Source organism: Microcebus murinus, unplaced genomic scaffold, assembly GCF_040939455.1.
Source record: "Microcebus murinus isolate Inina unplaced genomic scaffold, M.murinus_Inina_mat1.0 scaf049_hap2_Mmur4.0, whole genome shotgun sequence".
In the NCBI taxonomy this organism is placed as follows: Eukaryota; Metazoa; Chordata; class Mammalia; order Primates; family Cheirogaleidae; genus Microcebus; species Microcebus murinus.
This window is the reverse complement of record NW_027438995.1, coordinates 89,038-105,974: the sequence shown is the minus strand read 5'-3', so window position 1 is coordinate 105,974 and position 16,937 is coordinate 89,038. Positions and strand designations below refer to the sequence as shown.

Below are 16,937 nucleotides of genomic sequence, written 5' to 3'. Positions count from 1 at the left end.
CACAGCAGCCAGTCGTGGGCTGAGGACACCTGGGGCGTTGGGAACTCCCTGGCTTCTCCTTGGTTTAACGTCTAGAGCTGCTTGTGAATCGCGCCGCCACACACACCCGAGCGCAGGTGTCTTCCGCACAGACTGCGGGCCTCGCTCTTCTGAATGCCGCTAGCTCGCCACCCACCCACGGGTGAACCTGGTCAGGGTGCTTTCTCTCGGGGGCAGACTCTTTTCCGGGCGGGCTACCGGTGTCTCTGTTTGCTCGTTTCTTTCTTCCATTTCGGGAAAGTCTTCCTTGCTGGGTGTGGAAATCTCCTATGCCTTCCCTCGCCTATTCTGTCAGCTTTAAAATTCTCTTTCAGTTGCCACCCTCACAGATGGATTAGGAAACTCTTTCCGGTGCACTCATTAGTGAAATGACCTCCAGGAAGCTGGAATCCAATATCTAATGGCCGATTTTTAGCGAGTCCACACGCCAGGGTGGTCGGGGTCCAATGCAGCCCCGGCCAGGCCCAGGCCCCTTGGACTGGGCCACAGGAGGACACGGAGGAGGGTCCCGGCCCCCACGAAGCGGTGCCGGCAGTTCTCCACGGGCTTGGGCGTTTTCCAGAGGTAGGAGATGGAGGGGACTGATTTCTTCAGCGCCCCCCAAACCACGCCACCCCACCCCACCCATGGGACACATCCCCAGAGAGAGACGCCCCATACACTGGCTGTGCCCCAGCCCTGGCCCGGGGGAATAGGCGGCAGCCCACCCACAGGGCGAGGGGGGGGGCGCAGCTGAAAGGGGTTGTGGGGGAGGGCGGCCCCTGGCTGGGGTCAAAGGGCGAGCGTCCCGCGCGTGCGCAGTCAGCGGCAGGCAGCGACGCGCTGGGGGTGGGCAGCGGGTAGGTGAAGGAGGCCGGGCGAGGAGACGAGGGGGGCTGGGAGGGCTCCACCTTGGCGAGTCCAGCCGTGGAGGCGCATCTTGTGTGAGTGTGAGTGAGTGTGAGTGTGTGTGTGTGTGTATAGAGAGACAGCCCCCCGCCCCGCCCCGCCCATCACCCCCGTCCCTGGGAGCCCGCGGGACCCGGCCGGCCGGAGAACTCAACCGGCCCGGCCCGGCGCGGGGCCTGGGGCGGGAGGCGGCGGCGGGGAAGCCCAGAGAGGCTCGGCTTCTTGAGCGGGGCAGGGGCGCCCTCCGCCGCCGTCTAGGGCCACACCACCCTGAACGCCCCCGATCTCGTCTGGTCTCGGAAGCTAAGCAGGGTCGGGCCTGGTTAGTACTTGGATGGGAGACCGCCTGGGAATACCGGGTGCCACAGGCTGCTGCTTTTTTTTTTTTTTTTTTTTTTGCCTCTTGTTCTGTCCCCTTTCTGGGAGCGCGGCGGCGGCCCGGGGTGGGGGTCACCCCCACCCTCAGCGCCCGCGCGGTGCCTGGCGCCCCAGCCCGCACCGTGGGGCCTCCTCTTGTCCCAAGCCGCGACACCGCCGCCACGCGGCAGCATGCGTGGCATCTGGACTGTCAGGTCTCAGACCAAAGGTCTGCTCTGTGGGAACCGACACGCTGGAGGAAACCTTGAGAGTCTGAGAGGGGAGGGAGTTCCAGAAGAAGGCCAGGATGTCATTTTGAGGGAGTACGTGACCAGAACTCGTCCCGTTGCTTTTGGGGTTCTATGGGCTACACGCAGGAATCTTTGGTGGTGGCACCTGATGTTGGGGGATCCGGAGTCACACCCAGACCTGCTCCACAGGCCTCCTTTTACTTTTCTCTTCGGATTCATTATGTTTAAAAAGTGTCTCTTACCTCTAAGATTGCATTTTCTTTTCTCTCTCTTTTCAAGCAGATGATGGGAGTACAAGTATTCAGGTGACATGTGTTGCCCGTGCCCCCCTCCCCCCTGTGTTCTTTTTTTTTTTTTTTTTTTTTGAGACAGAGTCTCGTTTTGCTGCCCAGGCTAGAGTGAGTGCCATGGCGTCAGCCTAGCTCACAGCAACCTCAATCTCCGGGCTCAAGCAATCCTGCTGCCTCAGCCTCCCGAGTAGTTGGGACTACAGGCATGCACCACCACGCCCGGCTGTGTTTTTCTATATATATTAGTTGGCCAATTAATTTCTTTCTATTTTTAGTAGAGACGGGGTCTCGCTCTTGCTCAGGCTGGTTTCGAACTCCTGACCTGGAGCAATCCGCCCGCCTCGGCCTCCCAGAGAGCTAGGATTACAGGCGTGAGCCACCGCGCCCGGCCCCCCCCTGTGTTCTTATTCATATACCTCTCATGTTGTTCCAGCGTATTGTGGGGGTACCAATGTTAAGGTCGGGTGCCTTGCCCTCTCCAAGCCTCCCCCCTCGGGTCAGAGCTTCAAGTGCGCCCATCCCCCAGTCGGTGCGCACCCACCCCATGCCTAATGGATGTGTATGCCCCTCCCCTCCCCCCACCCGCCCGACACCCACCCGATGAAGGTGATTCCTCTCCGTCCACTTAGGTGTCCATCCGTTCGTACCAATTTGCTGGTGAGCGCGCTCACGTGGTGCTCGTGTGTCCATTCTTGGGATACTTGGCTTACTGGAACGGGTTCCAGCTCTGGCCAGGAGAACACGAGAGGCGCCCTCTCACCGCTGCTCCTCACAGCCGAATGGCACTCCGTGGTGTCCACGCGCCACATTTTATTGATGCACTCCTGGATGGATGGGCACTCGGGTCGCTTCCACGTCTTTGCGATTGTGAATTGTGCCCTAACTGTAACCCTAACCCTTACCCAGCCCGTCTCCTCTGCCCCTGCCTGACGCACTCCTCCCCGGCCAGGCCCGTCACTGTCCTGGGCCCCCGCCTGACCGGCTCCTCCCCGCCCGGCCGGTCACCGTCCTCTGCCCCTGCCTGACATGCTCCTTCCCGCCCGCCCGGCCTCTCACCGTCCTCGGCCCCTGCCTGACCGGCTCCTCCGTCGCCTGGGCCTTCCAAGGGCTTGGTGTGGACGCTGCTTCCAGGAAGCCCTCCAGAAACCCGGCAGCAGGGTGGCCGCAGCAGTCTCCAGCAGCCGTCCCTAAGTCGCGTGAGTGCGGGGGACGTGCCCCCGCTGTGCCGCGGGGGGGCCCAGCCTGGTGTCTTCCCTGAGGCCCTGGGGCTGCCGGCTGGGCTGCCGCTCCCCGCAAGGGGAGAGCCGCGGAGGTGGGGACCGCCTCCTGATGGGGACGTACACGCAGCTCTCCACGTCGGATTCCGGGGCTCTCTGTCCTGCCCGAAGGCCCAGCTGGCCTGCGGGTCCTTAGAGTGGCAAAAACATCCGAAAACTGAGATTGAGGGTCCGGTGGGTGTCTGCACTTTTGTGCTGGGCACCCCAGGGAGGCCCGGGGGCTGGCTGGACAACGTGGTCTGCTGGGCGGGGGGAGGGGGGTTGGAGGAGCAACTGATGCCCTTTGCACTTTGGGTAGCAAGAGTCTGAGGTGTCTCTGAGCCCTGTGCCCTGTGGGGGGGGGGCGGGGGGGAGGAGGAGGAGGAGGAGGAGGAGGAGGTGGGAAGGGCCGGGGCCTGCAGTCCTGTTCCCGGGGTGGCACGGCAAGTGGCTTCTTCCACAGGCTGCTTGGCCTGGGCTCCCTGCACCTGGGCCTTTGGAGGACCGGCCCTGTGCTTGCCAACACTTCCTGCAGGGACCCAGAGCTGGGAGGTGGCATCTCTCAGCCCTGGGTCGGGCAGAGCCCCAGCGGGCCATGCCCACAACCTCTCTCAGCACCGGTCCCCCAGAAGGCTCCTTTGGGACCAGGATTCTCTTGCGGTGACTCTTTAAGGTCTGGCCCCTGGATGGAGGGGCACCAGGAGTAGAGGAGCAGGAAGGGGAAGGGGGTGGCCATGCGAGGGGACACTTTGAGGCCAAGTCCCAGCTTCAGCCTGATCCTCCTGGGAACCCCGCTCTGAGACAAGGAGCCGGGCTTCGCATTCCCACAGCAGCCAGTCGTGGGCTGAGGACACCTGGGGCGTTGGGAACTCCCTGGCTTCTCCTTGGTTTAACATCTAGAGCTGCTTGTGAATCGCGCCGCCACACACACCCGAGCGCAGGTGTCTTCCGCACAGACTGCGGGCCTCGCTCTTCTGAATGCCGCTAGCTCGCCACCCACCCACGGGTGAACCTGGTCAGGGTGCTTTCTCTAAGGGGCAGACTCTTTTCCGGGCGGGCTACCGGTGTCTCTGTTTGCTCGTTTCTTTCTTCCATTTCGGGAAAGGCTTCCTTGCTGGGTGTGGAAATCTCCTATGCCTTCCCTCGCCTATTCTGTCAGCTTTAAAATTCTCTTTCAGTTGCCACCCTCACAGATGGATTAGGAAACTCTTTCCGGTGCACTCATTAGTGAAATGACCTCCAGGAAGCTGGAATCCAATATCTAATGGCCGATTTTTAGCGAGTCCACACGCCAGGGTGGTCGGGGTCCAATGCAGCCCCGGCCAGGCCCAGGCCCCTTGGACTGGGCCACCGGAGGACACGGAGGAGGGTCCCGGCCCCCACGAAGCGGTGCCGGCAGTTCTCCACGGGCTTGGGCGTTTTCCAGAGGTAGGAGATGGAGGGGACTGATTTCTTCAGCGCCCCCCAAACCACGCCACCCCACCCCACCCATGGGACACATCCCCAGAGAGAGACGCCCCATACACTGGCTGTGCCCCAGCCCTGGCCCGGGGGAATAGGCGGCAGCCCACCCACAGGGCGAGGGGGGGGGCGCAGCTGAAAGGGGTTGTGGGGGAGGGCGGCCCCTGGCTGGGGTCAAAGGGCGAGCGTCCCGCGCGTGCGCAGTCAGCGGCAGGCAGCGACGCGCTGGGGGTGGGCAGCGGGTAGGTGAAGGAGGCCGGGCGAGGAGACGAGGGGGGCTGGGAGGGCTCCACCTTGGCGAGTCCAGCCGTGGAGGCGCATCTTGTGTGAGTGTGAGTGAGTGTGAGTGTGTGTGTGTGTGTATAGAGAGACAGCCCCCCGCCCCGCCCCGCCCCGCCCATCACCCCCGTCCCTGGGAGCCCGCGGGACCCGGCCGGCCGGAGAACTCAACCGGCCCGGCCCGGCGCGGGGCCTGGGGCGGGAGGCGGCGGCGGGGAAGCCCAGAGAGGCTCGGCTTCTTGAGCGGGGCAGGGGCGCCCTCCGCCGCCGTCTAGGGCCACACCACCCTGAACGCCCCCGATCTCGTCTGGTCTCGGAAGCTAAGCAGGGTCGGGCCTGGTTAGTACTTGGATGGGAGACCGCCTGGGAATACCGGGTGCCACAGGCTGCTGCTTTTTTTTTTTTTTTTTTTTTGCCTCTTGTTCTGTCCCCTTTCTGGGAGCGCGGCGGCGGCCCGGGGTGGGGGTCACCCCCACCCTCAGCGCCCGCGCGGTGCCTGGCGCCCCAGCCCGCACCGTGGGGCCTCCTCTTGTCCCAAGCCGCGACACCGCCGCCACGCGGCAGCATGCGTGGCATCTGGACTGTCAGGTCTCAGACCAAAGGTCTGCTCTGTGGGAACCGACACGCTGGAGGAAACCTTGAGAGTCTGAGAGGGGAGGGAGTTCCAGAAGAAGGCCAGGATGTCATTTTGAGGGAGTACGTGACCAGAACTCGTCCCGTTGCTTTTGGGGTTCTATGGGCTACACGCAGGAATCTTTGGTGGTGGCACCTGATGTTGGGGGATCCGGAGTCACACCCAGACCTGCTCCACAGGCCTCCTTTTACTTTTCTCTTCGGATTCATTATGTTTAAAAAGTGTCTCTTACCTCTAAGATTGCATTTTCTTTTCTCTCTCTTTTCAAGCAGATGATGGGAGTACAAGTATTCAGGTGACATGTGTTGCCCGTGCCCCCCTCCCCCCTGTGTTCTTTTTTTTTTTTTTTTTTTTTTGAGACAGAGTCTCGTTTTGCTGCCCAGGCTAGAGTGAGTGCCATGGCGTCAGCCTAGCTCACAGCAACCTCAATCTCCGGGCTCAAGCAATCCTGCTGCCTCAGCCTCCCGAGTAGTTGGGACTACAGGCATGCACCACCACGCCCGGCTGTGTTTTTCTATATATATTAGTTGGCCAATTAATTTCTTTCTATTTTTAGTAGAGACGGGGTCTCGCTCTTGCTCAGGCTGGTTTCGAACTCCTGACCTGGAGCAATCCGCCCGCCTCGGCCTCCCAGAGAGCTAGGATTACAGGCGTGAGCCACCGCGCCCGGCCCCCCCCTGTGTTCTTATTCATATACCTCTCATGTTGTTCCAGCGTATTGTGGGGGTACCAATGTTAAGGTCGGGTGCCTTGCCCTCTCCAAGCCTCCCCCCTCGGGTCAGAGCTTCAAGTGCGCCCATCCCCCAGTCGGTGCGCACCCACCCCATGCCTAATGGATGTGTATGCCCCTCCCCTCCCCCCACCCGCCCGACACCCACCCGATGAAGGTGATTCCTCTCCGTCCACTTAGGTGTCCATCCGTTCGTACCAATTTGCTGGTGAGCGCGCTCACGTGGTGCTCGTGTGTCCATTCTTGGGATACTTGGCTTACTGGAACGGGTTCCAGCTCTGGCCAGGAGAACACGAGAGGCGCCCTCTCACCGCTGCTCCTCACAGCCGAATGGCACTCCGTGGTGTCCACGCGCCACATTTTATTGATGCACTCCTGGATGGATGGGCACTCGGGTCGCTTCCACGTCTTTGCGATTGTGAATTGTGCCCTAACTGTAACCCTAACCCTTACCCAGCCCGTCTCCTCTGCCCCTGCCTGACGCACTCCTCCCCGGCCAGGCCCGTCACTGTCCTGGGCCCCCGCCTGACCGGCTCCTCCCCGCCCGGCCGGTCACCGTCCTCTGCCCCTGCCTGACATGCTCCTTCCCGCCCGCCCGGCCTCTCACCGTCCTCGGCCCCTGCCTGACCGGCTCCTCCGTCGCCTGGGCCTTCCAAGGGCTTGGTGTGGACGCTGCTTCCAGGAAGCCCTCCAGAAACCCGGCAGCAGGGTGGCCGCAGCAGTCTCCAGCAGCCGTCCCTAAGTCGCGTGAGTGCGGGGGACGTGCCCCCGCTGTGCCGCGGGGGGGCCCAGCCTGGTGTCTTCCCTGAGGCCCTGGGGCTGCCGGCTGGGCTGCCGCTCCCCGCAAGGGGAGAGCCGCGGAGGTGGGGACCGCCTCCTGATGGGGACGTACACGCAGCTCTCCACGTCGGATTCCGGGGCTCTCTGTCCTGCCCGAAGGCCCAGCTGGCCTGCGGGTCCTTAGAGTGGCAAAAACATCCGAAAACTGAGATTGAGGGTCCGGTGGGTGTCTGCACTTTTGTGCTGGGCACCCCAGGGAGGCCCGGGGGCTGGCTGGACAACGTGGTCTGCTGGGCGGGGGGAGGGGGGTTGGAGGAGCAACTGATGCCCTTTGCACTTTGGGTAGCAAGAGTCTGAGGTGTCTCTGAGCCCTGTGCCCTGTGGGGGGGGGGCGGGGGGGAGGAGGAGGAGGAGGAGGAGGAGGAGGTGGGAAGGGCCGGGGCCTGCAGTCCTGTTCCCGGGGTGGCACGGCAAGTGGCTTCTTCCACAGGCTGCTTGGCCTGGGCTCCCTGCACCTGGGCCTTTGGAGGACCGGCCCTGTGCTTGCCAACACTTCCTGCAGGGACCCAGAGCTGGGAGGTGGCATCTCTCAGCCCTGGGTCGGGCAGAGCCCCAGCGGGCCATGCCCACAACCTCTCTCAGCACCGGTCCCCCAGAAGGCTCCTTTGGGACCAGGATTCTCTTGCGGTGACTCTTTAAGGTCTGGCCCCTGGATGGAGGGGCACCAGGAGTAGAGGAGCAGGAAGGGGAAGGGGGTGGCCATGCGAGGGGACACTTTGAGGCCAAGTCCCAGCTTCAGCCTGATCCTCCTGGGAACCCCGCTCTGAGACAAGGAGCCGGGCTTCGCATTCCCACAGCAGCCAGTCGTGGGCTGAGGACACCTGGGGCGTTGGGAACTCCCTGGCTTCTCCTTGGTTTAACATCTAGAGCTGCTTGTGAATCGCGCCGCCACACACACCCGAGCGCAGGTGTCTTCCGCACAGACTGCGGGCCTCGCTCTTCTGAATGCCGCTAGCTCGCCACCCACCCACGGGTGAACCTGGTCAGGGTGCTTTCTCTAAGGGGCAGACTCTTTTCCGGGCGGGCTACCGGTGTCTCTGTTTGCTCGTTTCTTTCTTCCATTTCGGGAAAGGCTTCCTTGCTGGGTGTGGAAATCTCCTATGCCTTCCCTCGCCTATTCTGTCAGCTTTAAAATTCTCTTTCAGTTGCCACCCTCACAGATGGATTAGGAAACTCTTTCCGGTGCACTCATTAGTGAAATGACCTCCAGGAAGCTGGAATCCAATATCTAATGGCCGATTTTTAGCGAGTCCACACGCCAGGGTGGTCGGGGTCCAATGCAGCCCCGGCCAGGCCCAGGCCCCTTGGACTGGGCCACCGGAGGACACGGAGGAGGGTCCCGGCCCCCACGAAGCGGTGCCGGCAGTTCTCCACGGGCTTGGGCGTTTTCCAGAGGTAGGAGATGGAGGGGACTGATTTCTTCAGCGCCCCCCAAACCACGCCACCCCACCCCACCCATGGGACACATCCCCAGAGAGAGACGCCCCATACACTGGCTGTGCCCCAGCCCTGGCCCGGGGGAATAGGCGGCAGCCCACCCACAGGGCGAGGGGGGGGGCGCAGCTGAAAGGGGTTGTGGGGGAGGGCGGCCCCTGGCTGGGGTCAAAGGGCGAGCGTCCCGCGCGTGCGCAGTCAGCGGCAGGCAGCGACGCGCTGGGGGTGGGCAGCGGGTAGGTGAAGGAGGCCGGGCGAGGAGACGAGGGGGGCTGGGAGGGCTCCACCTTGGCGAGTCCAGCCGTGGAGGCGCATCTTGTGTGAGTGTGAGTGAGTGTGAGTGTGTGTGTGTGTGTATAGAGAGACAGCCCCCCGCCCCGCCCCGCCCCGCCCATCACCCCCGTCCCTGGGAGCCCGCGGGACCCGGCCGGCCGGAGAACTCAACCGGCCCGGCCCGGCGCGGGGCCTGGGGCGGGAGGCGGCGGCGGGGAAGCCCAGAGAGGCTCGGCTTCTTGAGCGGGGCAGGGGCGCCCTCCGCCGCCGTCTAGGGCCACACCACCCTGAACGCCCCCGATCTCGTCTGGTCTCGGAAGCTAAGCAGGGTCGGGCCTGGTTAGTACTTGGATGGGAGACCGCCTGGGAATACCGGGTGCCACAGGCTGCTGCTTTTTTTTTTTTTTTTTTTTTGCCTCTTGTTCTGTCCCCTTTCTGGGAGCGCGGCGGCGGCCCGGGGTGGGGGTCACCCCCACCCTCAGCGCCCGCGCGGTGCCTGGCGCCCCAGCCCGCACCGTGGGGCCTCCTCTTGTCCCAAGCCGCGACACCGCCGCCACGCGGCAGCATGCGTGGCATCTGGACTGTCAGGTCTCAGACCAAAGGTCTGCTCTGTGGGAACCGACACGCTGGAGGAAACCTTGAGAGTCTGAGAGGGGAGGGAGTTCCAGAAGAAGGCCAGGATGTCATTTTGAGGGAGTACGTGACCAGAACTCGTCCCGTTGCTTTTGGGGTTCTATGGGCTACACGCAGGAATCTTTGGTGGTGGCACCTGATGTTGGGGGATCCGGAGTCACACCCAGACCTGCTCCACAGGCCTCCTTTTACTTTTCTCTTCGGATTCATTATGTTTAAAAAGTGTCTCTTACCTCTAAGATTGCATTTTCTTTTCTCTCTCTTTTCAAGCAGATGATGGGAGTACAAGTATTCAGGTGACATGTGTTGCCCGTGCCCCCCTCCCCCCTGTGTTCTTTTTTTTTTTTTTTTTTTTTTGAGACAGAGTCTCGTTTTGCTGCCCAGGCTAGAGTGAGTGCCATGGCGTCAGCCTAGCTCACAGCAACCTCAATCTCCGGGCTCAAGCAATCCTGCTGCCTCAGCCTCCCGAGTAGTTGGGACTACAGGCATGCACCACCACGCCCGGCTGTGTTTTTCTATATATATTAGTTGGCCAATTAATTTCTTTCTATTTTTAGTAGAGACGGGGTCTCGCTCTTGCTCAGGCTGGTTTCGAACTCCTGACCTGGAGCAATCCGCCCGCCTCGGCCTCCCAGAGAGCTAGGATTACAGGCGTGAGCCACCGCGCCCGGCCCCCCCCTGTGTTCTTATTCATATACCTCTCATGTTGTTCCAGCGTATTGTGGGGGTACCAATGTTAAGGTCGGGTGCCTTGCCCTCTCCAAGCCTCCCCCCTCGGGTCAGAGCTTCAAGTGCGCCCATCCCCCAGTCGGTGCGCACCCACCCCATGCCTAATGGATGTGTATGCCCCTCCCCTCCCCCCACCCGCCCGACACCCACCCGATGAAGGTGATTCCTCTCCGTCCACTTAGGTGTCCATCCGTTCGTACCAATTTGCTGGTGAGCGCGCTCACGTGGTGCTCGTGTGTCCATTCTTGGGATACTTGGCTTACTGGAACGGGTTCCAGCTCTGGCCAGGAGAACACGAGAGGCGCCCTCTCACCGCTGCTCCTCACAGCCGAATGGCACTCCGTGGTGTCCACGCGCCACATTTTATTGATGCACTCCTGGATGGATGGGCACTCGGGTCGCTTCCACGTCTTTGCGATTGTGAATTGTGCCCTAACTGTAACCCTAACCCTTACCCAGCCCGTCTCCTCTGCCCCTGCCTGACGCACTCCTCCCCGGCCAGGCCCGTCACTGTCCTGGGCCCCCGCCTGACCGGCTCCTCCCCGCCCGGCCGGTCACCGTCCTCTGCCCCTGCCTGACATGCTCCTTCCCGCCCGCCCGGCCTCTCACCGTCCTCGGCCCCTGCCTGACCGGCTCCTCCGTCGCCTGGGCCTTCCAAGGGCTTGGTGTGGACGCTGCTTCCAGGAAGCCCTCCAGAAACCCGGCAGCAGGGTGGCCGCAGCAGTCTCCAGCAGCCGTCCCTAAGTCGCGTGAGTGCGGGGGACGTGCCCCCGCTGTGCCGCGGGGGGGCCCAGCCTGGTGTCTTCCCTGAGGCCCTGGGGCTGCCGGCTGGGCTGCCGCTCCCCGCAAGGGGAGAGCCGCGGAGGTGGGGACCGCCTCCTGATGGGGACGTACACGCAGCTCTCCACGTCGGATTCCGGGGCTCTCTGTCCTGCCCGAAGGCCCAGCTGGCCTGCGGGTCCTTAGAGTGGCAAAAACATCCGAAAACTGAGATTGAGGGTCCGGTGGGTGTCTGCACTTTTGTGCTGGGCACCCCAGGGAGGCCCGGGGGCTGGCTGGACAACGTGGTCTGCTGGGCGGGGGGAGGGGGGTTGGAGGAGCAACTGATGCCCTTTGCACTTTGGGTAGCAAGAGTCTGAGGTGTCTCTGAGCCCTGTGCCCTGTGGGGGGGGGGCGGGGGGGAGGAGGAGGAGGAGGAGGAGGAGGAGGTGGGAAGGGCCGGGGCCTGCAGTCCTGTTCCCGGGGTGGCACGGCAAGTGGCTTCTTCCACAGGCTGCTTGGCCTGGGCTCCCTGCACCTGGGCCTTTGGAGGACCGGCCCTGTGCTTGCCAACACTTCCTGCAGGGACCCAGAGCTGGGAGGTGGCATCTCTCAGCCCTGGGTCGGGCAGAGCCCCAGCGGGCCATGCCCACAACCTCTCTCAGCACCGGTCCCCCAGAAGGCTCCTTTGGGACCAGGATTCTCTTGCGGTGACTCTTTAAGGTCTGGCCCCTGGATGGAGGGGCACCAGGAGTAGAGGAGCAGGAAGGGGAAGGGGGTGGCCATGCGAGGGGACACTTTGAGGCCAAGTCCCAGCTTCAGCCTGATCCTCCTGGGAACCCCGCTCTGAGACAAGGAGCCGGGCTTCGCATTCCCACAGCAGCCAGTCGTGGGCTGAGGACACCTGGGGCGTTGGGAACTCCCTGGCTTCTCCTTGGTTTAACATCTAGAGCTGCTTGTGAATCGCGCCGCCACACACACCCGAGCGCAGGTGTCTTCCGCACAGACTGCGGGCCTCGCTCTTCTGAATGCCGCTAGCTCGCCACCCACCCACGGGTGAACCTGGTCAGGGTGCTTTCTCTAAGGGGCAGACTCTTTTCCGGGCGGGCTACCGGTGTCTCTGTTTGCTCGTTTCTTTCTTCCATTTCGGGAAAGGCTTCCTTGCTGGGTGTGGAAATCTCCTATGCCTTCCCTCGCCTATTCTGTCAGCTTTAAAATTCTCTTTCAGTTGCCACCCTCACAGATGGATTAGGAAACTCTTTCCGGTGCACTCATTAGTGAAATGACCTCCAGGAAGCTGGAATCCAATATCTAATGGCCGATTTTTAGCGAGTCCACACGCCAGGGTGGTCGGGGTCCAATGCAGCCCCGGCCAGGCCCAGGCCCCTTGGACTGGGCCACCGGAGGACACGGAGGAGGGTCCCGGCCCCCACGAAGCGGTGCCGGCAGTTCTCCACGGGCTTGGGCGTTTTCCAGAGGTAGGAGATGGAGGGGACTGATTTCTTCAGCGCCCCCCAAACCACGCCACCCCACCCCACCCATGGGACACATCCCCAGAGAGAGACGCCCCATACACTGGCTGTGCCCCAGCCCTGGCCCGGGGGAATAGGCGGCAGCCCACCCACAGGGCGAGGGGGGGGGCGCAGCTGAAAGGGGTTGTGGGGGAGGGCGGCCCCTGGCTGGGGTCAAAGGGCGAGCGTCCCGCGCGTGCGCAGTCAGCGGCAGGCAGCGACGCGCTGGGGGTGGGCAGCGGGTAGGTGAAGGAGGCCGGGCGAGGAGACGAGGGGGGCTGGGAGGGCTCCACCTTGGCGAGTCCAGCCGTGGAGGCGCATCTTGTGTGAGTGTGAGTGAGTGTGAGTGTGTGTGTGTGTGTATAGAGAGACAGCCCCCCGCCCCGCCCCGCCCCGCCCATCACCCCCGTCCCTGGGAGCCCGCGGGACCCGGCCGGCCGGAGAACTCAACCGGCCCGGCCCGGCGCGGGGCCTGGGGCGGGAGGCGGCGGCGGGGAAGCCCAGAGAGGCTCGGCTTCTTGAGCGGGGCAGGGGCGCCCTCCGCCGCCGTCTAGGGCCACACCACCCTGAACGCCCCCGATCTCGTCTGGTCTCGGAAGCTAAGCAGGGTCGGGCCTGGTTAGTACTTGGATGGGAGACCGCCTGGGAATACCGGGTGCCACAGGCTGCTGCTTTTTTTTTTTTTTTTTTTTTGCCTCTTGTTCTGTCCCCTTTCTGGGAGCGCGGCGGCGGCCCGGGGTGGGGGTCACCCCCACCCTCAGCGCCCGCGCGGTGCCTGGCGCCCCAGCCCGCACCGTGGGGCCTCCTCTTGTCCCAAGCCGCGACACCGCCGCCACGCGGCAGCATGCGTGGCATCTGGACTGTCAGGTCTCAGACCAAAGGTCTGCTCTGTGGGAACCGACACGCTGGAGGAAACCTTGAGAGTCTGAGAGGGGAGGGAGTTCCAGAAGAAGGCCAGGATGTCATTTTGAGGGAGTACGTGACCAGAACTCGTCCCGTTGCTTTTGGGGTTCTATGGGCTACACGCAGGAATCTTTGGTGGTGGCACCTGATGTTGGGGGATCCGGAGTCACACCCAGACCTGCTCCACAGGCCTCCTTTTACTTTTCTCTTCGGATTCATTATGTTTAAAAAGTGTCTCTTACCTCTAAGATTGCATTTTCTTTTCTCTCTCTTTTCAAGCAGATGATGGGAGTACAAGTATTCAGGTGACATGTGTTGCCCGTGCCCCCCTCCCCCCTGTGTTCTTTTTTTTTTTTTTTTTTTTTTGAGACAGAGTCTCGTTTTGCTGCCCAGGCTAGAGTGAGTGCCATGGCGTCAGCCTAGCTCACAGCAACCTCAATCTCCGGGCTCAAGCAATCCTGCTGCCTCAGCCTCCCGAGTAGTTGGGACTACAGGCATGCACCACCACGCCCGGCTGTGTTTTTCTATATATATTAGTTGGCCAATTAATTTCTTTCTATTTTTAGTAGAGACGGGGTCTCGCTCTTGCTCAGGCTGGTTTCGAACTCCTGACCTGGAGCAATCCGCCCGCCTCGGCCTCCCAGAGAGCTAGGATTACAGGCGTGAGCCACCGCGCCCGGCCCCCCCCTGTGTTCTTATTCATATACCTCTCATGTTGTTCCAGCGTATTGTGGGGGTACCAATGTTAAGGTCGGGTGCCTTGCCCTCTCCAAGCCTCCCCCCTCGGGTCAGAGCTTCAAGTGCGCCCATCCCCCAGTCGGTGCGCACCCACCCCATGCCTAATGGATGTGTATGCCCCTCCCCTCCCCCCACCCGCCCGACACCCACCCGATGAAGGTGATTCCTCTCCGTCCACTTAGGTGTCCATCCGTTCGTACCAATTTGCTGGTGAGCGCGCTCACGTGGTGCTCGTGTGTCCATTCTTGGGATACTTGGCTTACTGGAACGGGTTCCAGCTCTGGCCAGGAGAACACGAGAGGCGCCCTCTCACCGCTGCTCCTCACAGCCGAATGGCACTCCGTGGTGTCCACGCGCCACATTTTATTGATGCACTCCTGGATGGATGGGCACTCGGGTCGCTTCCACGTCTTTGCGATTGTGAATTGTGCCCTAACTGTAACCCTAACCCTTACCCAGCCCGTCTCCTCTGCCCCTGCCTGACGCACTCCTCCCCGGCCAGGCCCGTCACTGTCCTGGGCCCCCGCCTGACCGGCTCCTCCCCGCCCGGCCGGTCACCGTCCTCTGCCCCTGCCTGACATGCTCCTTCCCGCCCGCCCGGCCTCTCACCGTCCTCGGCCCCTGCCTGACCGGCTCCTCCGTCGCCTGGGCCTTCCAAGGGCTTGGTGTGGACGCTGCTTCCAGGAAGCCCTCCAGAAACCCGGCAGCAGGGTGGCCGCAGCAGTCTCCAGCAGCCGTCCCTAAGTCGCGTGAGTGCGGGGGACGTGCCCCCGCTGTGCCGCGGGGGGGCCCAGCCTGGTGTCTTCCCTGAGGCCCTGGGGCTGCCGGCTGGGCTGCCGCTCCCCGCAAGGGGAGAGCCGCGGAGGTGGGGACCGCCTCCTGATGGGGACGTACACGCAGCTCTCCACGTCGGATTCCGGGGCTCTCTGTCCTGCCCGAAGGCCCAGCTGGCCTGCGGGTCCTTAGAGTGGCAAAAACATCCGAAAACTGAGATTGAGGGTCCGGTGGGTGTCTGCACTTTTGTGCTGGGCACCCCAGGGAGGCCCGGGGGCTGGCTGGACAACGTGGTCTGCTGGGCGGGGGGAGGGGGGTTGGAGGAGCAACTGATGCCCTTTGCACTTTGGGTAGCAAGAGTCTGAGGTGTCTCTGAGCCCTGTGCCCTGTGGGGGGGGGGCGGGGGGGAGGAGGAGGAGGAGGAGGAGGAGGAGGTGGGAAGGGCCGGGGCCTGCAGTCCTGTTCCCGGGGTGGCACGGCAAGTGGCTTCTTCCACAGGCTGCTTGGCCTGGGCTCCCTGCACCTGGGCCTTTGGAGGACCGGCCCTGTGCTTGCCAACACTTCCTGCAGGGACCCAGAGCTGGGAGGTGGCATCTCTCAGCCCTGGGTCGGGCAGAGCCCCAGCGGGCCATGCCCACAACCTCTCTCAGCACCGGTCCCCCAGAAGGCTCCTTTGGGACCAGGATTCTCTTGCGGTGACTCTTTAAGGTCTGGCCCCTGGATGGAGGGGCACCAGGAGTAGAGGAGCAGGAAGGGGAAGGGGGTGGCCATGCGAGGGGACACTTTGAGGCCAAGTCCCAGCTTCAGCCTGATCCTCCTGGGAACCCCGCTCTGAGACAAGGAGCCGGGCTTCGCATTCCCACAGCAGCCAGTCGTGGGCTGAGGACACCTGGGGCGTTGGGAACTCCCTGGCTTCTCCTTGGTTTAACATCTAGAGCTGCTTGTGAATCGCGCCGCCACACACACCCGAGCGCAGGTGTCTTCCGCACAGACTGCGGGCCTCGCTCTTCTGAATGCCGCTAGCTCGCCACCCACCCACGGGTGAACCTGGTCAGGGTGCTTTCTCTAAGGGGCAGACTCTTTTCCGGGCGGGCTACCGGTGTCTCTGTTTGCTCGTTTCTTTCTTCCATTTCGGGAAAGGCTTCCTTGCTGGGTGTGGAAATCTCCTATGCCTTCCCTCGCCTATTCTGTCAGCTTTAAAATTCTCTTTCAGTTGCCACCCTCACAGATGGATTAGGAAACTCTTTCCGGTGCACTCATTAGTGAAATGACCTCCAGGAAGCTGGAATCCAATATCTAATGGCCGATTTTTAGCGAGTCCACACGCCAGGGTGGTCGGGGTCCAATGCAGCCCCGGCCAGGCCCAGGCCCCTTGGACTGGGCCACCGGAGGACACGGAGGAGGGTCCCGGCCCCCACGAAGCGGTGCCGGCAGTTCTCCACGGGCTTGGGCGTTTTCCAGAGGTAGGAGATGGAGGGGACTGATTTCTTCAGCGCCCCCCAAACCACGCCACCCCACCCCACCCATGGGACACATCCCCAGAGAGAGACGCCCCATACACTGGCTGTGCCCCAGCCCTGGCCCGGGGGAATAGGCGGCAGCCCACCCACAGGGCGAGGGGGGGGGCGCAGCTGAAAGGGGTTGTGGGGGAGGGCGGCCCCTGGCTGGGGTCAAAGGGCGAGCGTCCCGCGCGTGCGCAGTCAGCGGCAGGCAGCGACGCGCTGGGGGTGGGCAGCGGGTAGGTGAAGGAGGCCGGGCGAGGAGACGAGGGGGGCTGGGAGGGCTCCACCTTGGCGAGTCCAGCCGTGGAGGCGCATCTTGTGTGAGTGTGAGTGAGTGTGAGTGTGTGTGTGTGTGTATAGAGAGACAGCCCCCCGCCCCGCCCCGCCCATCACCCCCGTCCCTGGGAGCCCGCGGGACCCGGCCGGCCGGAGAACTCAACCGGCCCGGCCCGGCGCGGGGCCTGGGGCGGGAGGCGGCGGCGGGGAAGCCCAGAGAGGCTCGGCTTCTTGAGCGGGGCAGGGGCGCCCTCCGCCGCCGTCTAGGGCCACACCACCCTGAACGCCCCCGATCTCGTCTGGTCTCGGAAGCTAAGCAGGGTCGGGCCTGGTTAGTACTTGGATGGGAGACCGCCTGGGAATACCGGGTGCCACAGGCT

The 16,937-nt window shown here is 63.1% G+C and overlaps 5 non-coding genes across 5 annotated transcripts; all 5 read left to right on the top strand.

Annotated features, from left to right (window-relative positions):
* Positions 1–1,179: 1,179 nt before the first annotated feature.
* Positions 1,180–1,298, top strand: LOC142868960 (5S ribosomal RNA). The gene has a single exon (XR_012917819.1). It is a non-coding gene; the product is annotated as a 5S ribosomal RNA (ribosomal RNA).
* Positions 1,299–5,090: 3,792 nt separating this feature from the next.
* LOC142868959 (5S ribosomal RNA) lies at positions 5,091–5,209 on the top strand. The gene has a single exon (XR_012917818.1). It is a non-coding gene; the product is annotated as a 5S ribosomal RNA (ribosomal RNA).
* A 3,792-nt stretch (positions 5,210–9,001) lies between these two features.
* On the top strand, positions 9,002–9,120 carry LOC142868958 (5S ribosomal RNA). Its single transcript, XR_012917817.1, has one exon. It is a non-coding gene; the product is annotated as a 5S ribosomal RNA (ribosomal RNA).
* A 3,792-nt stretch (positions 9,121–12,912) lies between these two features.
* LOC142868957 (5S ribosomal RNA) lies at positions 12,913–13,031 on the top strand. Its single transcript, XR_012917816.1, has one exon. It is a non-coding gene; the product is annotated as a 5S ribosomal RNA (ribosomal RNA).
* Positions 13,032–16,818: 3,787 nt separating this feature from the next.
* Positions 16,819–16,937, top strand: LOC142868956 (5S ribosomal RNA). Its single transcript, XR_012917815.1, has one exon. It is a non-coding gene; the product is annotated as a 5S ribosomal RNA (ribosomal RNA).